At 41.2% G+C, this 24,575-nt stretch overlaps 1 protein-coding gene across 2 annotated transcripts in view; it reads right to left on the bottom strand.

The window, feature by feature from the left end:
- The window catches only part of CTNNA1 (catenin alpha 1), a 179,525-nt gene extending 159,077 nt beyond the window's left edge, over positions 1 to 20,448 (bottom strand). The window contains exon 1 of one of the 2 annotated variants that reach the window (XM_070374415.1): positions 20,324 to 20,448. The gene's annotated coding sequence lies outside the window, so the exon portion shown is untranslated. Of the gene's footprint in view, positions 1 to 19,906; positions 20,107 to 20,323 lie in introns of those variants that run through there. The other variant, XM_070374416.1, reaches the window with a different exon arrangement.
- Between the last annotated feature and the right edge of the window lie 4,127 nt (positions 20,449 to 24,575).

Raw genomic sequence — 24,575 nt, 5'->3', positions numbered from 1 at the left:
AGTCACTGAAAATAGGATGCCAAAAGGAATGTAGATTTGCTTAATCTGGTAACAAAGAATGCCAGTTTCCACAGAATTTGTCTCACCTCAAGTGGGCAAATTTGCTCTCTCTACACTTATACTGTGTAAAGCCTATATTCTGGTTTTTAAAGGTTATTTGTCCACTAAACTGATCAATCCAAGTCAGTAAACCTTAGGAGATGGGACTAGTCTATATCGCTACAGAGCTGACAACTGTAGCTCAAGCAAATGTCATGAAATGTCAAAGATAAGACATTTCAGAAGGAATGATTTTCCCCATGTAACCCACATTTCTGTATCCTAGCATTCCAACCACTGTATCAACACAAAACAGAAAATATTTCAAAGGTTGTAGAGGGAATGAGCCCAAAGACAACTTAAGTGAAGCTACTTGCAAGTAGACGTGTAGTCACATTTTCACATTTGGATTTTAATTATTAAACAAGTACGACACACAACAATTCACTTTCCCAAAGAAATATGCTCATTTTTTCTTGAAATAAAAAGCCTTCATGAAAGGAGCCCAGAGAAAAACATTAGGTCAATCCCTGCCTGGGGAAAAGCACCGAGCCTGAGGACTTGATCACTTTTGAGAACCCGCAAATCAAAATCCAAACACCGTACACATGCATTCTTATTGCTTGAGAATTCACAGCTCAAGCCCAGTGAGCAAAACTGAAGACCAGGATGAGAATCCTTAGCTAAAAGACAGGGTTCAGGCCACAGAAAAGCTGCCAAGGAAAAGGAAAGCTATTCACAGATACCTCAAAGAGGGAACAAGCTGCCCAAAGTGAGCCTGGGCAAACTGGACCAGTCCAGTCATGGGGTAAAAAAGGCTTCAGACACTTGGAGAAAAACTAGAATTGCCTTAGAGAAAGAACAAGAGTCCCCTGATTATTGTACACATGTTGGAAAAAAGGATCAAAACATTCTCAAAAAATGTCTTTTCGTCTTTTGTTTCCCTAATTTTGATACTCTGGGGTATAAAATAATTTCACTTTCCTGTTAACTGGAAAAAAAGGCAGAGTGTAAACACAATAACAAAATTCAAACAACCCTGATCTCTCTGGGTCTGGGAACTGGTAAATGGGAAAAGCCTGTGCCCAGCTTCCCATGAGCCGCAGCAGTCTTTATTACACACATCTAAGGTTGGCAGATCATTCAATTTTTTAAAAGATCCGAACATGCAGATTTTTATGTTAAATCTTCCAAATTTAATGTTAGAAACTTGTTCCAAAAAATGTTACCACCATATGGGATAATCATGTCTGAGTACTATGTTTGCCCTTTCGGTCACCACTTTGCAGTCACTAAAGATTTCCCCATGAAGTCCTTTCTGATTATACATTCCAGAACTCCACATCCTCTTAAGTAATGTCTCTGAGGAGGTCTTCAGCCTCCCCCATAAGATACACTAGATTCAGGCTCCCACTAAAGATGTTAAGGCAAAGGACTCACTCACTCACTCACTCACTCACTTCCATTGAGAAACTTGAAATATACTGACACTTGAAAACTGAGAACCCATTCAGTGTGTTTTCAAGTCTTAACAACCATGAAGGAAGCAGACTGCTTTGTGATGCATCTTTAATCAAAGGTCCTGCCATGAGTGACACCAAACGTTATTAAACCATATTACAGGAGAAGGAAACGGCAACCCACTCCAGTACTCTTGCCTGGAAAATTCCATGGACTGAGAAGCCTGGTAGGCTACAGTCCACGGGGCCGCAAGGAGTTAGACACAACTGAGTAACTTAACTTTCTAACTTTGCAACTAACAAAATGCTGCCATACACATATGGTGTCCACGGTCAGGGTGTCCATGGTCACACTGCTGGTAGAGATTAGACCAGGATGGAACCCATGCCCTCCAGGAGACAAAACTTTTCTTCTTTCCATGTATTTAGTTGCTGCTGATGACATAGCCCTAGCAACATCATAACACCATCCATGTTTTGATGGCATGAATTGAGAAGAGGCACACAAGCTTGCACTCAATGTCTATTATTTAATAAGCGACAATAACAATTTGTCTTTGAAGGGAATAACTTCATTTTACTTTCCCAGCACTGGGGTGACACTTCCAGAATTTTAATGAACAAATAAAAGATAAAAATCAATTCCTTAATTTGGGAGTGGAAGTCCAGAGAGAGAAAGCCAGGTGACCAGAGTCGCTCTGGCAGTAGTGCCAGGCCAGGATTCACTTCCAGATGCCTCACTGTGAGGACAATGTTTAACCAAATCTCTTTTTTAAAGTTTTCTTCAGTTACATTAAGTGGTATGAAATGTATCTTGTATAAGGACCTGGACAGTTTTAAATTATTAAATTTTATAATATAAATAAAATATGTGTGGCAGAAGCTCAAAAAAATAAATAAATAAATAAACCATATTACAAAATCAAGTTATGCTTTTGTGACTACAACCCTAAAAGGATTTCAAAAAGTAGAGGTAGAACATTTAAAATCTAATAAAAACACATTCTCTGGAAAGAACATGGCTCCTGGAACCAGCTTCATCATTTATTTTTTCTCTGACATCAGGCAAGTTACCTCAGCTTTCTGAATCCTCAGTTTTCTCATCTACAAAATGGAAGGGGTTGAATTCTAAGCTCCAAGTCTTTTCAGTTCTGAAATTCTAGTATTCCCTTCACTGAAATGATCTCTCAATAGCCTCTGAATTGTTTCATTAAATATAATTTAATTTTCCCAGGTTTAGACTGTGGTAATCCTAGCTGTATTGTAAGTTTAAAGATGACAACTATGCTTATGCTTCTTTACAAGCCTTAAGTTGCTGGCAAGGTGCTTTAAGCAAAGATGCTTTATGCAGAGCAGACACAGTATTAGCTGAATTATATTTATGCAATATGATTTTAAAATATTTACAAGCCTATCACGACAAAGCTCCTACCTCAATCCTAGTCATATCTTCTGCTTCTCTACAATTAATGACATCATTTAAAGTAGCTAAACAAATAACTTTTAAACTCTAGGCAATTTCTAGTTTTCCAATTAACTTACAGAGTACTCCTTCACAACATCTATTACAAAACCTACTAGAGCTAGCCAACCTTAATGAATTACAGCAACCTGAGGTTTTTCCAGGAGGGGATCATGCTTGGTGAAACTAAATAAAACGTTAAACTGTAGTTATTCAGTCTTCAATATCTTATAAATAGCAATCCTAGCTATAAAGCAAAAGTTCACTATAAATTCAGAAAGGGGCAGAGACAGTGGGCAGCTGACTAGCAATCTTCATGAGACAAAGAGAGATGGAGAAGCAGAAAGTAAAAGCACAGCTCCTCCAGAACCAAGGAGGCTGATTGTTGGCAAATGGCCTCATTCATGCAAAGAGCTACATACCTTCTCCAAAGACATTAAATGTTCATTTACAATGGAATGGCCACATCATTCTTAAAATGTGTCTGCTCCAAAGCTTTAGGCTATCCCTACTTAGCTACTCAATGCCAACTTTTTTTTTTCATATAAACAGCAAGGTTAAGTTAATGCAATGGTTGGATGGTTCATTTAAATGCAAATCAAGAAATTTAGAAATTAAAAGTACCCACAGTAATGCTAACTGTCACAGTGCACAAGATACAGGATCGTGGATTAATCAGTGCAATCCTAGGGATGCTAGGCTACATCTGTATTAAACAGAATTAACAAAGCTGTTGGGATCTTAACCTTCAAATCTCCAGGGTACTGTAAAAAAAAAAAAAAAGAAGAAGAAGAAAAACAAAACAAAACAAAACCTTATGATTAAGACTGACTGACACCTGTTTATTTGACTAAATCCATCCCCAAGCCTGGGTTTCTTCCCCAGTGGTCCTATGATGATCTTGGATCAGAAAGATCCCCTGGAGTAGGAAATGGTAACCCACTCCAGTATTCTCACCTGGAGAATCCCATGGATTGAGGAGCCTGGCAGGCTACAGCCCATGGAGTCGCAAAGAGTTGGACATGACTGAGTAAACATGGGTGCACCCACAGGTCCCCAAGCCCATCACTTTCTCCTAAAATGTAAACTAGTTGGGAATAGGGGGAAGAGGGACAAGGAGGGGTAAGAAAATAAGATGTATAAAACCACAGGTTCATGTAAACAAAAAGAAAACTTGTTCCCTTCTCCCCACTCCAAAAAAAATGCAGTCTCTTTCTAATTACAAGTACAGGATCATCACCCGCCCATTCCAAAAAAAAATACTTAGCCTTGGTCAAACCTGGGAGCCAAACCATAATGAGTAAAAAGTTTGCATCTACAGCAGAGTACTGGATTACATAAACCATCATCTTATGTGATCCACTCACATACAAATACATTTTATACCATTTATATGGCACACAATACAAATTGTCACTCAGATATACAGACCTAGAAGAAAAAGGACATGGCTAGGTCTTTGTTTTACTTCAATGTTGTAATATTATGATGATTTTATTACTGCTAAAGGTTATAATTATTTTTAATCATAATAAAACATACCATCACTCTCATTTTCTTATCTTCTCTAGAGTACTGAAGGTAATAGGGTAACACAGGAAACACAATGATTACCAAAAGCACTAAGCAAAGGACAAAAGGTAAACCTAAAAAAACAATGGTTGGTCCACTAGTCACTTAATCAAATATTTTACTGCCTTCTCTGCACAGACACTATTCAAGACAAAAAAAAAAAAAAGTCTTCATGAAACTACACTGTAGTAACAGCATAAGTAAGTAAACAAAACAGTATCTGTGCTAGAAAGAAAATTAAGCAGGGTAATGGTAATGAAATGAGGTAGGATCCTTCCAGGACCTTTCTATCTGGATAACACTTGAGCTGAAAGTCAATAAAGAGCCAATCAAGTGAATTATTTGGGGGAGGAGCATTGAACACAGAGGTAACAGAGATAAGACAGAATCTCCCAGGACTTAGAGAAAGAAGTGATCAGTGTGCCTGGAGCATAGAGAAGAAGTAAGAGATCAAATGAAGAGAACAACAGAAACAAGCTCCAGAGCTGCTGGAATAACTGCACTGTGGGCCGGATAGCTATGTCCATTTACTCAGCTTCCATTCCACATGGTTGAGACCATTAACAATGCAAGTGTTTAAGAGAAAACTGCACCAAGCCCTCACAACAGATAACTGATTATGGATGCACAGGAAGTCCCTTTTCCCATAAGAGACTGGACGGTCTGAAAAACAAAGATGAAGCCAGCATCTGGACTGGAAGCTCAAGAAAACAGAGACAAAAGGGAAAAGAGGGTTTTGTTTCACAACAATGGGACTAAAAGGCAGAGAAACTTCTCACCCAGCTGAGAAGCTACACAGGAATAAGAAGACTATACTTTTCTTAGAGAGCCAGGAGACAAGATGCCCAAACTTGACTAGAGGAAGTACTGAGTGAGAAAGAACTGAGGAAAAAAAAAAGAAATGTCTCTAAAACTTGTAGCATATACCTTTGATGATTTGGTTACCATTCATTTGTCAATGACTGACCAATTACACATTCTGAGGATCCTGCTAGGTGTCAGGGACACAAAGACTAATCAGAAACCACTACCAGATCATCATAGCAATCACAGCAATCAATTAGTAAGTATAAAAGAAAAAATGTGCCTTTACAATGGAGCTATCTGGCAGATGCCACTTAATCACAAGTGTTTAAACTTATTAGCCTCACCACAGGTGGAACAACCTGACAATCATTTCAATGCTGAGAAAGGTACATCATCACATATGTACTGTTCTTGCCACAAGTGGAAACAATGAGACAAATCCAAACTGTAGACATTCTCTACAATTGGCCTAAACTCTCCAAAAGTGTCAGTCATAGAAAAAATAAAAAGACTGACAAAACCAAAGGAATACAACAACTAAATTCAGTACAGGATCTTTTATTGATTCTTGCATTAAAAAAAACACACTAAGAAGGACATCACTGGGACAACTGGTGGGATTTAACATGAATATGGTTTGTACAGGAGATCAGGACTTCTAGGAATCTTGTTAAAGGCAAATTCTGCATCCGTAGGTCTAGGGTGATATTTAAGAGTCCACATTTCTCACAAGTTCCCAGGGCCGGCAGACATTGGCTCTGGACTACTCTTTAAAAGTGATCATGTTACTATATCGAAGTAAAATTTCTTATATATTATAGCTAGTTAAGTAAGGCAATGTCCTTACTCTTAGAGGAGTTACATGCTAAAAAACATAAGGGTGAAATACTTGGTATCTGCAGTTTATTTTCAAATGCCTCAGATAAAAAACTTATATACAGTAATGGAGGAAATCTGAAAAATGTTAGCAACTGATGAAACTAGATGAACTGAAGAATCAAGTACTCATTGTATTACTTTTGACTTTTCTGTACATTTGAAGAATTTCAAAAAAAGAAAGTTGAGGGAAATGCTCACAGTCTAGAAAGAAAAACAGTTTATAATACAACAGAAAGTATAAAGTCATAAAGCAATCCACTGGTGCAAGAGGAGCACCCGGGAGGGAATCCCCAATGGGGAGAGTCATCACTGAGGATCCGCTGTCCTAGGAGGGAGGGCAGTTGTTTCAGGTTGTGCAAAGGGACCAAAGGCCTTTGGCATCTTCCAAGAACCACAGGTGTGAAGGAAAAATATTAGTGAAATGTCAGAAGATAAGGCTGAAAGATAAGCAAAGCAATTAAGAAGGCATCAGAGATTATCTTAACTTAAAAATACAATTTTATTCTTACTATTTATATTACTTGAGAAATCCTGAAAAGCACCCCCCACCAAAGAAACACAAAGATAAAAGGCAAACCGCCCCCCTCCCACAATAACCATATTAAAAACCAAAAGCCAGTACCATCCTGGCCAGCAGCACTTCCCCAGTCTAAAGGCCTTCACACCCACACTGGAGAGTTCAATTCCTCAAAACCCACAAGGCCAGAGCCAAGCATTTTCCTCCTCATCTACTCTCCCTCTGGTTCTCCTCATCTCCACTGACCAAAGCTCTACCTAACTAGGCCCGTTTCTTCCTCTTCCTTCCCCTCCTTGCACCTTACTTTACTTACCCTCCCTGTTTTCAGGAATGTTCTCATTTCCAATCATTCTCCAGATAGCCCCAGACAGTTATCATCACCATGGAATCAACTTCCTCTGAAAAAAACACAAGATTGCTTCCCCAGCCAAAGACAGTATAAAGCTGAAACTCCAACAAACCAACCTTACTCACATTGGTCTGTCAACCTCATCACCTGCCTGCACTCCAAACTCTTCTCCAGGGAGTGCATGTCTCCAGATCTTTGTGTAACCCGGATCCTCTGCTCAGGGCAGACCTTCAAATTCTTCCATCTTCCTTCAAGGCTCACACAGATGTCCTCCGCTTCTAAGAGCTGTTCCCTCTTTTCTGGTTCCCCTATCATTTTACAAGCATCTCTATTACAGCACTTGCTGCATAGCATGATAGCAGTGTGTCGGTCTCCCATAAAGCTGACAGCTCCTTTGAGCACAGGGACCATGCCTTTTGTGAGCACGGTAACTTTCATCTAACAATTCTATAAATGATTAACTGAATTGGCTTAACTGTTTTAAGATTTCACCTAGTAACACTGACACATGTAGAAAGAATTAAGAACTCTCTCTCTCCTGTAATACTTTAGCAAAACAGGTACAGATATTACCAAAGTAAATGTCATTAGTTTGTAAACTTCTTGAGTTTAGCAATGGTGACTTACACACTTTTTTTTTCTTTTGGGCACACCACACAGCCTGTAGGATCATTTCCCCTAAGAAGGATGAAACCTGTGTCCCCTGCAAGGAAGTACCACTTGCACATTCTTAACATCTTCCCTAGCACCTGCTTTTAAAGTCAGGCTTAATAAATGCACTGTTTTTAACTGAACCCTTCCTTGAAGCTGAGATACAGCAAATATAGCCTTAGACTTTAACTCAATAAAGATACCTCAAAAATACCACCTTTTCCACTGGTCTTAGTGACTCCAAATAAGTTTAAATTTCTCTCAAGGGTTGCCATACTCCATTTCCTTGAATTTTTTCCTTTCCTCCCAAGGGATCAAGCTCACATTTCACTTTCCCACTTCTGTGCAAAATGACAGGTTTCTAAAGATACACTTCAAAGTCAGTCCAGAGCTTTTCTGAGAACATGATGACCCCAGGTCCAAGGAAGCAAGAAAATGGTAACAGATAATTTTAAGAAAACTTTGCCAATTTAGAGATCCCCAGGAACAGAAAATCCCCATGAACACTGACTCATCAATAATAGTAACTTACCCTCACAGCTCTGCCTTACTCAGTGCACTATCATTTTTCATAAACCATGATTAACAGTCTAGATTAATATTGAAATATTTAACATAATGAAATATTCAACATATCATGAGGGACTAGTTAACAATGCATCTTTGCTGGGAAACAAAGTATGTATCGGTGCTGCACAGGGCAAATGGACCATTAGCAAAGGCTCCTATCCTTCATGTAACTTGAAATGGGCCACTGTGAATGCGTTTTCTGAGTTAGGACCACACTTTCAGTTTCAAGAACAGCCTGCACTTTATCCTGGCTAATAAACCAGTACAAGATTATGTAATCTGGTAATTAACCAGGCTTCCAACTTACTCCTCAATTTATAATGTCTAATACTAACAAAATAAACCATAGCAACAGAACATTTTCAAAATATAATTGATGTTCCACTTGTTTATGACAGTATTTAACAATGAAATCTCAGAGCAAGAGAAAGAAAGTAATCCACAGCTCAATATAATGAAGTAGAAGAGCCAAAATGAAGTAATCCAGAAAAGAACTACTCTTTAAATTAGCAATTAAGGAATAACATCAGTTATTTAACACTAAGATTAAATTGGATTAAATTATTTCATCACAAAAATTTAACACAAAAGAGAACCAAAAGAGAAAAAAATATAACAGAAATATTACATTTTTTTCTTCAGTAAAGCTCTTGAAGTCTTTTTTCAAAAACTCTTACAGATGAAAATAACTTCCACAATATAATTCCCCCTCTTCTTTTACTACAATGGGAACACTGAATAGACAAGAAATTTTAAAATCTAATCACACTACTCATACAATACTTGTTCCAAACGATCAAATCTTTGCTACAAATATTCAGAAAAACACTCAAAGTTGCCTTTCTAACTGTATTTGCCTTAAATGCACTGCTCCAAACTTGTAGCCAGTGAAAAAGCACAAATTAAATCCCAATCAAAAGGGGGCTTGAAAGATGACAGTCCATCAACAAGTAAACAGAAATGCATGCTCATTTCAAGCTCCATTAGAAATGGGGTAGGGGGTATGCTTACACATGGAGAAAGTTTGTTATTAGAAAGAAAGAAAAAAAAAAAAAAAAAAACTAAAGGGGAAAATGAACATTTGGAAGCTCCAACAGAGAAAGGGCAATGCTGAAGTTTTATTTTGAAGCAGTTATTTCTGCACACTCTGAACTTTCAATAATGGACAAATTTAGTACACTGCTCTTGCAAGTGAGCAAAAACAGCATGAAACAGGGTAAATCAGGCCAGATTGTTCACCTCACCACCCTGTTCAGCCCATTCAGCCCAGGCCCACAACATGGGGGCTGAGTCAATCACCACAGTGCATAAGAAACAAACAACATTCTCACCGTCTCAAAGCAAGCATACTGGCACCTGGACAAATTTCAGTAACTGATGCTTTGTAAGACTCTCTACAATGCCTGGTGTATTTAACTTTTTTTCTTAAGAGAAAACAGAAGGTACTAATAAGACTTAAATCCTCCAACACATAAAGTATAACCAAAATTGCTTAAAGATTTCTAAGGGTATGGCTTCAAAGTCACTCAAGAGAAAAAAACTTAATTGGGCTGGAAAGCATAAAGGATAATTGATTTCATGTTTTTCACTATGTGTTTATATGGAAGGTCAAACTTTCAAAATACAGATTTTTTTAATGAGTTTATTTTTACCTGTTTTTCTTTTTTATATGCAGTAAATTCACTTCAGTTTCCTATTCTACAGCTTTTGAAATATTCACAGTTGTGTAATCACCTCCAAAATCAAGAGACAGAACAGTTAAAAGAATGTTATTTTCACAACAGCACACACATTGAACTAAACCACACAAGATAAATGTACAAAAATTTACTTCAAGATCAAATTTGGCATCAACTTACTGCAAAATTACAGTAAACAATGATGTGGTGTTGGCATAAAGTACCATTTAAAGACTAAGAGATCAACAGAACAAAATGAAGAGCCCAGAAACAAACCCTCTGACAGTCAAATGATTTTCAGCAAGGATGTCAAGACCATTCAAAGAGGAAAGGATGGTCTTTTCAGTAAGTAGGGCTGAGAAAACTGGATATCCACATGTAAAACAATCAAGTTAGACTCTACCTTCTACAGTATTTAGTAATTAACTCAAAATGGATCAAACACCTAAACCTAAGAGCTAAAACTATAAAACTTTAGAGAAGAATCACAGGGCAAAAGATTTATGACACTGGATTTGGTAATGCTTTCTTGGATATGACATCAAAGACACAAGTAACAATAGAAAAAAAAAACTGAACTTAAAATAAAAACTGGTATATAAAAGGACACTACCAAGAGTGAAAAGGCAATCCAGACAACAAAAGAAAATAACTGCAAAACACACATGTGATAAGAGATTAATACCCAGAATATAGAGAACTAAAACTCAACAACCAAAAAAAAAAACCACCCCTCAGTTCAGTTCAGTCGCTCAGTTGTGTCCGACTCTTTGCGACCATATGAATCACAGCACGCCAGGCCTCCCTGTCCATCATCAACTCCCAGAGTTCACTCAGACTCACGTCCATCGAGTCAGTGATGCTATCCAGCCATCTCATCCTCTGTTGTCCCCTTTTCCTCCTGCCCCCAATCCCTCCCAGCATCAGAGTCTTTTCCAATGAGTCAACTCTTCGCATGAGGTGGCCAAAGTACTGGAGTTTCAGCTTCAGCGTCATTCCTTCCAAAGAAATCCCAGGGCTGATCTCCTTTAGAATGGACTGGTTGGATCTCCTTGCAGTCCAAGGGACTCTCAAGAGTCTTCTCCAACACCACAGTTCAAAAGCATCAATTCTTCGGTGCTCAGCCTTCTCCACAGTCCAACTCTCACATCCATACATGACCACAGGAAAAGCCATAGCCTTGACTAGACGGACGTTTGTTGGCAAAGTAATGTTTCTGCTTTTCAATATGCTATCTAGGTTGGTCATAACTTTCCTTCCAAGGAGTAAGCGTCTTCTAATTTCATGGCTGCAGTCACCATCTGCAGTGATTTTGGAATCCCCAAAAATAAAGTCTGACACTGTTTCCACTGTTTCCCCATCTATTTCCCATGAAGTGATGGGACCGGATGTCATGATCTTTCGTTTTCTGAATGTTGAGCTTTAAGCCAACTTTTTCACTCTCCACTTTCACTTTCATCAAGAGGCTTTTGAGCTCCTCTTCACTTTCTGCCCTAAGGGTGGTGTCATCTGCATATCTGAGGTGATTGATATTTCTCCTGGCAGTCTTGATTCCAACTTGTGTTTCTTCCAGTCCAGCGTTTCTCATGATGTACTCTGCAAAGAAGTTAAATAAGCAGGGTGACAATATACAGCCTTGATGTACTCCTTTTCCTATTTGGAACCAGTCTGTTGTTCCATGTCCAGTTCTAACTGTTGCTTCCTGACCTGCATACAAATTTCTCAAGAGGCAGGTCAGGTGGTCTGGTATTCCCATCTCTTTCACAATTTTCCACAATTTATTGTGATCCACACAGCCAAAGGCTTTGGCATAGTCAATAAAGCAGAAATAGATGTTTTTCTGGAACTCCCTTGCTTTTTCCATGATCCAGCAGATGTTGGCAATTTGATCTCTGGTTCCTCTGCCTTTTCTAAAACCAGCCTGAACATCAGGAAGTTCACGGTTCACGTATTGCTAAAGCCTGGCTCGGAGAATTTTGAGCATTACTTTACTAGCATGTGAGATGAGTGCAACCGTGCGGTAGTTTGAGCATTCTTTGGCATTGCCTTTCTTTGGGATTGGAATGAAAACTGACCTTTTCCAGTCCTGTGGCCACTGCTGAGTTTTCCAAATTTGCTGGCATATTGAGTGCAGCACTTTCACAGCATCATCTTTCAGGATTTGAAATAGCTCAACTGGAATTCCATCACCTCCACTAGCTTTGTTCGTAGTGATGCTTTCAATGATGTGCAAAATACTAGACATTTCTCCAGAGATGATATACAAATGGCCAATAAACCCATGAAAATATACTCAGTATCACTAATCATTTGGGGAATACACATCAAAACTATGAGATAACCATCTCACATTCATTAGGATGGCTACTATCAAAACAAAATAAAACAGGGAAAAAAAAGTGTTGGTAAAGATATGGAAAAAAATTAGAACTTCTGTGCCCGGCTGGTTGGAATGCGAAATGGTACAGTCACTGTGGAAAACAGTATGGCAGTACTTCAAAGAGTTAAAAATAAACTTACCATATAATCCAGCAATTCCACTTCTGGGTATATACTCAAAAGAACTGAAAGCAGTGTCTCAGAGATATTTGAACCATGTTCACAGCAGTATACTATTCACAGTAGAACTATCCAAATGTTCATTAACAATTGAACAGATAAGCTAACTGGAATATATATAAAATAATGTTGCTGTTGTCCTCAATAAGGCAAATATATGATTCCATTTATATGAGGTACCTAGAATAGGCAAACTGATAAATAAAATAGAAAAGAAGTTACCAGGAACTGGGAAGAGAGCAGGATGGGGAGTTGCTGCTAAGTAAGTAAAGATCCTGTTCAGAATGATGGAAAAGTTCTGAAAACGGATGGGGATGATGTAAACGCACTTAATGCTCAAAAATAGTGAAATGGTAAACTTTACGTTATATATATTTAATAACTTTAGTTTAAAAAAAAAAAAATTCTTTTAAGAGTAGCAAATCTTTCCCTGGGGAATTCCACTCCTAAGAAGTTCCCCGCCTCCACACTCGCCCAAAAAAAAGAAGTTTCCCTTAAGATGTCAGGACAGGCAGAAGATTCAGCTGCAAATTAAAGCAACTCTGGAAGCAAGCTAAATGTCCAACAGAGGACTGATTAAAGAAGCTATGTTGGAACAGTAGGGGATCATTAACATGCTATGTTAACACTGTGAGATTAACATATTTCATCAATTCTAAAGCATACATATTTCACATCTTTAAGTCTCTAAACTTTGGATGTGTTCTAAAAATGATGGTAGTTCCTAGTGTATTTAGTAGTGTTTACTTCTTGTGTGTGGGCTCAGTCATGTCCAAGTCCCTTCGACCCTATGGGCTGAAGCCTGTCAGGCTCCTCTGTCCATAGGATTTTTCAGGCAAGAATACTGGAGTGGGTTGCCATTTCCTACTCCAGGGGAATCTTCCCAACCCAGGGATAGAATCCACATTTCCTAGGTCTCCTGCACTGGCAGGCGGATTCTTTACCACTGAGCCACCTGGGAAGCCCTTATTTTTTCTCAGTGGTACATAAAATAAAGGTTAATCTTAATGCTATTAACAGGGGAAATGTTCAAGTATGATAAATGGACAAGAGCAAATAAAGTAAAAATCTAGTTTTTATAAAAGTTATAGTCAATACACTCTTAGAAAAAATATCAGAGGATGTACACCAAAATGTTAATAGTGTTTATCCCTAGGTGATAAAAATGAGTGGTGGTTTTATTTAAAAAAAAAAAAAAAAAAAACTGGATATAGGGACTTCCTTGGCAGTCCAGTGGCTAAGACCCTATTCTTCCAATGCAGGGAGCTGGGTTTGATCCCTGGTCAGGGAATGTGCCATATGCCACAACTAAAGATCCCGTGTGCCGCAACTAACAGTCAAATAAATAAAAATAAAACGTTTAAAAAAAAAAAAAAAAACTGGATGTAAAGCCAAGCTGCTTCCACCCCCATATCAATCTGGCAAATCCTATATATAGCATACCTACTCATATTAGACATGAGTCAGGTATCACAAAAGACTGAAAAATGCGAAAGAATGTAATGGCCTTGAAGGAACTCATCATGTAGCAAAAGAATTTATGGTCCACAAGAGCCTTTAGGAAGGTAAATCAGCAACTCAGTGCTATGTAAATAACAGCACTCCATAAGTAAAATAATAAATTAGCATTTTATCACATCAGACATTAAAAATAAATATCCTTTATGAAAGTGAAAGTCGCTCAGTTCTGCCCAACTCTTTGCGAACCCACAGACTGTAGCCTGCCAGGCTCCTTTGTCCACAGAATTCTCCCGGCTAGAATACTGGAGTGGGTAGCCGTTCCCTTCTCCAGAGGATCTTCCAACCCAGGGATCAAACCCAGGTCTCTCGCATTGCAGACAGATTCTTTACCATCTAACCCAATAAGGAAGCCCAAATTATCCCATAAGTTCATCACACTTATTACACAGATGACAAAGTTCAGATTCTCCAGCTGAGATCCATTAAGATTAAAAACCCCTAAAAGCAGTTGACTTCCCTGGTAGCTCAGACAGTAAAGCATCTGCCTACAACGTGGGAGACCAGGGTTCGATCCCTGGGTTGGGAAGATCCCCGGAGAAGGAAATGGCAACCCACTCCAGTATTCTTGCCTGGAAAATTCCGTGGACAGAGGAACCCGGTAGGTTATAGTCCATGGCGTTGCAAAGAGTCGGACATGACTGAGTGACTTTCACTACAAGCAGGTTATCACCATAAATCAGGTAACAGACACATAATCAATACAAATTAGCAACAGCAGAAAATACCCTGTCATACAATTACTGTTTGTTATGATATTTTAAGAATTACATTAAAAAAAAAATTCTCTTCGTAAGTTTTCCTTCCTCACTATGTGCTTACTGTAAAGAGGTCACAATAAAAAACTTTATCTCCTGTCCTCAAAGAAGTCACAGCTCAGCTGAGGAAGGGGTGCAGGGGGAGACACAGAGAAAAGCTCTATGACAACGGAGTTGGCAATGATTTCTTAGAAGACACCAAATGCACGAGGAACAACAACAACAACAACAAAATAGATAAACTGGACTTGATCAAAATTTAAAACTTTTGAACACTAAAGGACATACCAACAGGGTAAAACTGAGAGAAAATATTTCAAGTCCTGTATCTAATAAAGGATTAACAGCCAGAAGATACTAAGAAATCCTATACCTTAACAACAAAAAACCCAAACAATTAAAATGGGCAAAGGAGTTGAACAGAGATTTCTTCCAAGAAAATACACAAATAGCCAATAACCACATGAAAAACAGTCAACATCACTAAACATTAGAGAAATACAAATCAAAACCACAATGAAACATCAACTCACATCTATCAGGATAACTTATTAAAAAGTAAACAAATCTTTGTAAAAATTAAAAATAGAAATTAACAAGTGTTGATGAAAATGTGGAGAACATGGAACACTTACACATTACTGTTATGAATATAAAATAACACACCTACTGTAGAAAACGGTATGGCAGATCCTCAAAAATTTAAGCACAGAATTACCATACCAAATGAACTAGAAATTCCATTTCTAGGTATATATCCAAAAGAGATGAAAGCAGGAACACAAACACGTATTTGCATACCTGTGTTCACAGGAGCATAATCCACAGTGGCCAAAATGTGGAGGCAACCCAAGTGTTCATCAACAGATGAATGGATAATGGAGTACTCAACCCTTAAAAAGAAGGATATACTGACAACATGGGTAAAACTTGAAAGCATTATGCTAAGTTAAACAAGCCAGGTATTAATACAGTCAAATTCAGAGACAGAAAGTACAATGGAGGTTGCCAGTGGGCCAGAGGGCGAGAGGAAATGGAAAGTTATTGTTTCACGGTTATGGAGCTTCAGTTTAGGACAATGAAAATTTTTTCTGGATAGGGACAGTGACAGTGGTTACACAACAAAGTGAATGTACTTAATGCCACTGAAGTGTACACATAAAGATAATTTAAATTGTACATCTTGTTATGTATATTTTTAAAAGATAATGAGAATGTCATAATCAGGTGCAAATTTCAGAATTTCCAGTAAGTTAAAGATCACTTTCAACAACAATGATCAATGTCTCAACAGAAGAGGCATATCGATCAGATAGATAGCATTTGTGTCAAGAGAAGGACTGAGCATTCCAGAACAAATGCCTGGCAGATGCAGAGACATATAGCAACAATTCACAATAGAAGATAAGGCTGAAAAAGTAAGGACTCAGAAGGTGTTAAATGCCAATCTAAAATTCTGACTAGTGCAGCAACAAGACAGCAGTGTATCTCCCCAAAAGAATAAGTATCGCTTGTATGTAAAAGACTGAATGGTGGAGGGGAAAACAGTAAGAAATTCAGTTAACTTTAGCAGATGTTTATAGAGCAACAATAATGTTCCAAATTCTCAGATCATAAAAACTGAAGGGAGAGGAGGAATGGGTAGCGACTGCAAAGGGATTTCTAGAGTACTAGTAATTTTCTGTTTCTTGATCTGGGTGGTGGACATGGTGGTGTTCACTCAATTCATTAAGCTGCTGCTAAGTCGCGTCAGTCGTGTTCAACTCTGTCCGACCCCACAGACAGCAGCCCGCCAGGCTCCCCCGTCCCTGGGATTCTCCAGGCAAGAACACTGGAGTGGGTTGCCATTTCCTTCTCCAATGCGTGAAAGTGAAGCCGCTCAGTCCTGTCCAACTCTTAGCGACCCCATGGACTGCAGCATACCAGACTCCCCAAAAAAAGTCCCTCACTGTTTCCACTGTTTCCCCATCTATTTGCCATGAAGTGATGGGACCGAATGCCATGATCTTAGTCTTCTGAATGTTGGGCTTTAAGCCAACTTTTTCACTCTCCTCTTTCACTTTCATCAAGAGGTCCTTTAGAAAAATGTATATATAGAAATTATGCTATGCTATGCTAAGTCGCTTCAGTCGTGTCCGACTCTGTGCGACCCCATAGACGGCAGCCCACCAAGGCTCCGCCATCCCTGGGATTCTCCAGGCAAGAATACTGGAGTGGGTTGCCATTTCCTTCTCCAATGCATGAAAGAAAAAAGTCAAAGTGAAGTCGCTCAGTCGTGTCTGCCTTTTAGCGACCCCATGGACTGCAGCCTACCAGGCTCCTCCGTCCATGGGATTTTCCAGGCAAGAGTACTCGAGTGGGGTGCCATTGCCTTCTCCAATAGACATTATAGAAATTTCTAAATATAAATTATATAAAATGTAATTTTGGTTTCTATAAATATATTAAAATATACATAAAGTATAAGACAATTTATCCAGAGAACTACAAGCAGTTTTGATAGTTCAAAAATTAATCTAGAGTGGAAGCAGAGAGAAGGGAAAACAAGAACTTACAAGAGGAAGACAAAATGGAAAGGATTTCATCTGATTACAGCTGGATGGAAAGGAGTAAGAATGAAATGAACATAGTCATCATTCACTCAAAGTATCAACTTGGTAGTCAAGGCCCTCCATTATCTGACTGTTGCTCATCTGTCATAGTTCCACCCACAAGCCAGATTCCATAAAGAAAAGACTCCTTCCTCCTTCATTCAATGGGCATCTAATGTTTTCTTTATTCTCCAGGCCAGATACCATGCCAAAGATCAAGGCTCACTTTCTAACAGAAAAGACAAACAACGATATCAATAACAAGGTATAGTGTAATGGAGTACACCACCTGGTGGAAGAGATCTGCTACCAAAAAGGAAAGTGCTAGCTTAAAGTCTTGTAATAGGATAAAAATGATGGAATACAAAGGGGGAGGGGGTTCATCACTGAGCAAACAACATGTCCAATTCATATTTCATATGTTAAACTTATCTCATTTCTCCAAAATACAGCTCCCTTTATCTCACCACTCTCAGTCCCACCATCTTCCTAGCTCAACTCCCTACTTCCATTTGTACACAATACAAGCCCTGTAAGCACTAGCAGAAGTGATCTTACAAAGGAAATCAGACCATGAAACTCACTACAACGGTTTCTTACAACTCTTAGAAGAAAATCCAAACATGTGATCTGGAGTTTCCTGGCAATTTCATGTGAGGCCTTCCCCCTACTCTAAAAGAACTTAAAGCTACACAAGTCTTCTCTTAGGTCTCTAAACACATGGAGTTCTTTCCTGTCTCAGGACCTTCAGGCAAGCAGAGATCCCTCTTCCCTCTGTGCAGATCTTCATCAGCAAACAAACCACAACAACCAGCTCTATCCTGTCTCACACTGTCCCTTTTTCAAAGAAATCTCAGGACTCTGCCAGTTACTGCCCATCTCCACATCTGGTTTAGGTATAAAAAAGAAAAAGGTATCTCATTTTGGTCCTCGAGTTTGAGAAGCCTCTTGGGACACCCAAGCAGTTCTCTGGTGCACAAGTGACCCTATGGATCAAGTGAGACTTTCTAATTCAAAAAAGAAGCTTCCACTTTAGCATCAGTGTTGGATTTTTAACCTAAGTTTGATGACAGGAAGACTATGTAGAAAAGTGATTCTCAACTTAGAGGAAGAGGGCACCCCTGATCTCTAAGTCACTGTATGGAATGAGATGTTACTAATGAAAGGAGGGTGACACCCCATCAATGATGTAAGGCTTTCGAGATACGTTGGATAGAATCCTTGATAAGAGTGCATAGAACAACAAGTAAAAAAAAAAAAAAAAAAAGAACAAGTAAAACCAAAACAAATACAAAAACAAAAACCCAGACTGAGAAACAAGAACCAAGAGTAAAAGGAAAACCAGGAGAGACTTAGATCACAATTCCATAAACTCCGTTGCCCTTTTATGCTTCCTCCTAACCAAACCCTACTCCTGTTTCATCCAGTTCAAAAGCTGTCCTCCCCTGGAAGCATTCTGGTCTTATCCAAACAAAACTCATTAGCCCCCTTTCCATGTCTCCACCAGTTTTTATCATTATTATTATGTAAGACTGACCATTCACAAGCTTCTTATCAATACTATTATGGTAGTAAACGCCATCATTCTTGTACTACACCTGGGGTGTATGTGTCTCTTTCTTATTACAGTGTGAGGTCTTGGGGTTAGATATCATTTCTTAAAATTAAAGTGGATAAAAAAAATATTTCACTTAGTAAAACTCAAAAAGAGTAAATAACTGGGCAGAGGTTCTGGATAACTTCTCAACCCGTTCCTCTTGTAAAACAAAATAACATCCTAATTAACGTGATTTCTAAATTCATCCTTTCCTAAAGGAACATAACACCTGTAGCGTCTTTAAAAATCACTGCTAAAGAAAATACCCTCTTATCGAAATGCCTATCCTGTTGCAACAATACAATGATGTAATCATTTCCTTCACCATAAACAAGAAAAGTCCTTAACTTGGTTGGAGACTTAACACAACTTACTCTATTCTAAATTACTGTAAGTTTTGTCCAATACACACACACACACACACACACAAAGTATTACGAAGACGCAGGGGTACATTAAGAGGGTGTGAGTCCTGGATCTGAGCCAACTGCCGCCCGCATTATTAGGAAGCCATTCCTGCCAAGCCAAGGTTAGGCATTCAGTCAATATTTTTTCCAACAAGTGTTTCACACAAGCACACTCCTTTAAAAGTTAACAAAAAAAGATTCCAACGCCACTCGTGAAAACTAGGACTAATCAGAATTAAGTATTCAATTAACCAGCACAATAAGTCAGAGTAATTTCAAAAACAAAGGTTAATTCGGTGCACGCCAAAAGTCCACACACGGGTGTGGCGCCCATTCCCAGCCAGGCTGTGTCAGGGAAAGGGCCACAAACTTTCCATTTGCTCCGGCCGGCAATGCGGGGCTGCGGGCTCAGCCCATGTCGCGTCCACCTGACCTGGAAGTTTCGGTGGTGGGGGAGGGGTGCGACCACAGATACCACAAACCACACTTACTTCAGAGGAAAACTCAACTCCCGGAACCACCCGCACCTCGAGCAACTCTTCCCCGCAAGCAAGGCGGCCGCGGGGGCCCAGCGCGGGTCTGGCGCGCGCACCGAGCCCACTTGAACAAAGTTTAGACACCCGGAGAAACTTTCCAGAAAGGAAGCGCCGCGGTAGCGCGGGGTCCGCCAGTCGCTCCGCTCCAGCCGCCGCGGCCCCTCAACTTCCCGAAGGCCAGGAAGCGCCGGCCCCGCCCGCCGGGCCAGGGCCCAGGCCGGGGGCCCCGCCAGGGAAGCGGGCCGAAGGCCGCACAGGCGCCGGCCTCAAGCCCGATTCAGGGGAAGGTCGCTGAGGTGACCGCGCCCGGCCCGCCCACTCGAGGAGCCCCTCGGACGGCTGGGGAGCCCGCACCCGCACGAAGACAATTACCTGCGGCGAGCTGGGCGAGCGCCGGAAGATTCCAGAGGCCAGAAGCCGACGGGCCGTCGCTTTGTCTCCCCCAGTCCTGCTCGGAGGAGGAAATGGGCCGCCCGGCGCCCCCGCCCCCGGCCCGCCCCCCGCCCGCGGCCCCCGCCCCGCGGCCCGAGCCCCGCCCGCCCTTCCCAGCACCTCCCTCCGGCGCGCTCTTCCCAGCGCCTCCCGCTGCCGCCCAGCTTTCCCAGTTCTCCCTTTGGGGGCCAGTCCTCGACCAAAGAGGCTGGCAATGGCACACCCGGACCCCTAAAAGGACCTCTTGCTCTCCGCCCTTCACCTCTGAGTTACTTCATCCCAGGCTACTAGTAACCAAAGATGGGAGTGACACCCCTCCCACCCCCGAGAGGAAGGAGGAACGCTCACTCCTGGAACAGCCCGCGAGCTGGGGAGAGCAGGTGAGTCACCGCTCTGCGCACAGGTGAGTACCCGGGCGCGGCCGGCTCAGGCCCCACCCCTTCGCTGGTGCCCCAGGGACCGGGCGAGGAAACGCAGAGTCCCGGGCACGCTCCTCTGAGGAGTGCCACAGGTGTTCCTCAATGACCGGCTTCTGAAAAAAAGTGCTCTAGCCCCCGCTCCTAGTTTCACAGCAAGAGAAACTGAGGCCCCGTAGCTTGAGGCGAAGTGGAGCTAGAATCCGACTCTAGGGACCTCATAATGTGCGATGGAAGCCCTCCGAGAAATAACCTAATCCATCTGTCACTTGACAGATGGGGTAACCGAGAGCTATCCTGATGGAGGACAAAAATCTTGTCACAGAGGTGTCCCCTCCAGAGATTGCCCCCAATCGCCTGCGCGCGCGCGCACACACACACACACACACACACACAAATTTGAAGGACCTGGCATCTGTCCCTATCCCTCTGGCCATTTAGGGAATTTTATTCCCTGTCTTCCTTTCTTAACTTCCTAGTAAATGTTCCCCCCCAAAAACTACAAGATAAACAAAATACATATTCACTATCAGCCTGGTACAGAAAACACTAATGACATTTTTCTCCATCATGGGATGATGAACACGGTTGATTTCAGTCAGTTCAGTCGCTCAGTCGTGTCCAACTCTTTGCGACCCCATGAACCGCACCACGCCAGGCCTCCCTATCCATCACCAACTCCCGGAGTCCACCCAAACCCATGTCCATCGAGTCGGTGACGCCATCCAACCATCTCATCCTCTGTTGTCCCCTTCTCCTCCTGCCCTCAATCTTTCCCAGCATCAGGGTCTTTTCAAATGAGTCAGCTCTTCACATCAGGTGGCCAAAGTATTGGAGTTTCAGCTTCAACATCAGTCCTTCCAATGAACACCCAGGACTGATCTCCTTTAGGATGGACTGGTTGGATCTTCTTGCAGTCCAAGGGACTCTCAAGAGTCTTCTCCAACACCACAGTTCAAAACCATCAATTCTTCAGCGCTCAACTTTCTTTATAGTCCAACTCTCACATCCATACATGACCACTGGAAAAACCGTAGCCTTGACTAGACGGACCTTTGTTGGCAAAGTAATCTCTCTGCTTTTTAATATGCTGTCTAGGATGGTCATAACTTTCCTTCCAAGGAGCAAGCATCTTTTAATTTCATGGCTGCAATCACCATCTGCAGTGATTTTGGAGCCCAGAAAAATAAAGTCTGACACTGTTTCCACTGTTTCCCCATCTATTTCCCATGAAGTGATGGGACCAGATGCCATGATCTTCGTTTTCTGAATGTTGAGCTTTAAGCCAACTTTTTCAGTCTCCTCTTTCACTTCAGTATTGGTCTATAAATCCAAAATAATGCAAGACAACAATACCCACAGAGCACTGAACAAGGTGCTAGGGAGACCTGCCTTCAACATGTTTACCCTTTACTACTTATATCTCCCTTTCCCAGGAAATGCAAACTCCTAGAAGACAGCAGCTGTGTTCCCTACAGCACCCAGCACAATGCTCATCCCCTAGGCAATTAATGTCTGTGGGTGAATGTGCCCGCTGTAATTCAAAGCACTGTGGATCTGTGCTAGTTGGGAGTTGCTGACAAAAGGCATTAGGACCATGAAGGGAGAGAACAACCTTAAAGAGAAAGACCTTAACAAGGCAACTTTCGTCCACCCACATCTCATTCTATGTCTAGCTTCAGAACCTTTGCTCCTATGGCCTCCTCTGCCTGGAGTGGCTATGGCTTCCCTCCCCCTCCCCCACTGTACTTAGCTACCTTAGAACATAGTATTCAATCAATAAATATTTGAACTAACAAGAGATAAAGGAGTATGTTCCATAACTTTGTATATTCATCACTTCACTGAAGTACCAATTACTTAGTTTGCAAGGTCCCATGTTCAAAAATTGCTAACAATTACAAGATCCCAACATTGGAGCATTAAACCAAGCATGGGGCTTCCCAGGTGGCACAGTGGTAAAGAATTTGCCTGCCAATTCAGGAGACACAGAAATGTGGGTTTGATCCCTGAGTTGGGAAGATCTACTGGATCAGGAAATGGCAACCCACTCCAGGATTCTTGCCTGGAAAACTCCATGGACAGAGGAGCCTGGTGGGTTACAGTCCATGGGGTCAAAAAGAATTGGACACAACTGAGAGCACGCGCACACACACAAACACACACACATACGAGAAGCCTTCCTAAGCATAGGGCCCTGGTACAGACTGAATGTTTGTTTCTCCTCTCCCCCAAATTTATGTTGAAAACCTAATGCCCTTGGTGATGGTATTAGGAGATGGGGCCTCTAGTACATGATTAGGTCATGAGGGATTTGTACCCTTATAAAAGAGGCCCCAGAGATCTCCCTTGCCCCTTCTGCCATGAGAGAACAGAGCTTTGACTATGAATCAGGAAGAGAGCTCTCCCTACAACATGATGATGCAAATGTCTTGATCTTGGACTTTCCAGTCTCTGGAACTGAGAAATAAATTTCTGTTATTTATAAGCTACTCATTCTGTGGCATTTTGTTATAGCAGCCCCAAAAGACTAAGACAGGCTCTAAAGATGAAAGTGTGGATTTGTTTGAGGAAAAGAAGGATCAGTTCAGTTCAGTTCAGTTCAGTCGCTCAGTCGTGTCCGAATCTTCAACCCCATGAATCGCAGCACACCAGGCCTCCCTGTCCATCACCAACTCCCGGAGTTCACCCAGACTCATGTCCATCGAGTCAGTGATGCCATCCAGCCATCTCATCCTCTGGCGTCCCCTTCTCCTCCTGCCCCCAATCCCTCCCAGCATCAGAGTCTTTTCCAATGAGTCAACTCTTCACATGAGGTGGCCAAAGTACTGGAGTTTCAGCTTTAGCATCATTCCTTCCAAAGAAATCCCAGGGCTGATCTCCTTCAGAATGGACTGGGTGGATCTCCTTGCAGTCCAAGGGACTCTCAAGAGTCTTCTTCAACACCACAGTTCAAAAGCATCAATTCTTTGGCGCTCAGCTTTCTTCACAGTCCAACTCTCACATCCACTGGAAAAACCATAGCCTTGACTAGACGGACCTTTGTTGGATCAGGTGACAGAAAAAGAATATGATAAGAGACTTGCAGTGTTCCCTGTAAGCTATGGTGAGTCACCTCCTGACCCCTGAGAAACCATGACAAGCTTACTAGGGGTAACTTGAGCATTCATTAAGTCCAAGGTACCTGCTATGTGATGGAGCAGCAACAATGAATAAAACTGACTTTAAAACTGAGATAAAATTGAGATCCGTGTTCTCACAAATTCGAAATGTAATAGAAGAGACAGGTATTAAAACAAGTAAACTACAAAAAAAAAAGGTCAAGTGTGAAAATAGGGTAGAGCAACAAGTCGATTTAGGGGAAAATTAACCTAATCTGGGGCTTCCAGTTGGTGCTAGCAGTAAAGAACCTGCCTGCCAATGCAAGAAATGTAAGAGATATGGGTTCAATCCAACCTGCATCCCTTGGAAATGAGTCCAAGATGGCAGAGTAGAAGGACATGCACTCATCTTCTGCAAGAACTCCAAAATTACAACTTGCTGCTGAACAGCCATCAACAGGAGAATGGTGGGTCCCACCAAAAAAATACACCCCCCGTCCAAGGGCAAAGGAGGAGCCCCAGCAAGACTGTAAGGGGAGTGAAATCCCATTTAGAATCAAAACCCATACCCGCCAGAGATGCTCGGAGGGCGAAACAAAACCTTGTGCACACCAGGAGACCCCACAGAGACTGAGCCAGACCTGCCTTTGAGTGTTTGAGTGTCTCCTGAGGAGG

The sequence above is a fragment of the Bos mutus genome, chromosome 7 (assembly GCF_027580195.1).
Source record: "Bos mutus isolate GX-2022 chromosome 7, NWIPB_WYAK_1.1, whole genome shotgun sequence".
Lineage (NCBI taxonomy): Eukaryota > Metazoa > Chordata > Mammalia > Artiodactyla > Bovidae > Bos > Bos mutus.
The sequence above is the reverse complement of the archived record's forward strand: the minus strand, read 5'-3'. Positions and strand labels throughout refer to the sequence as shown.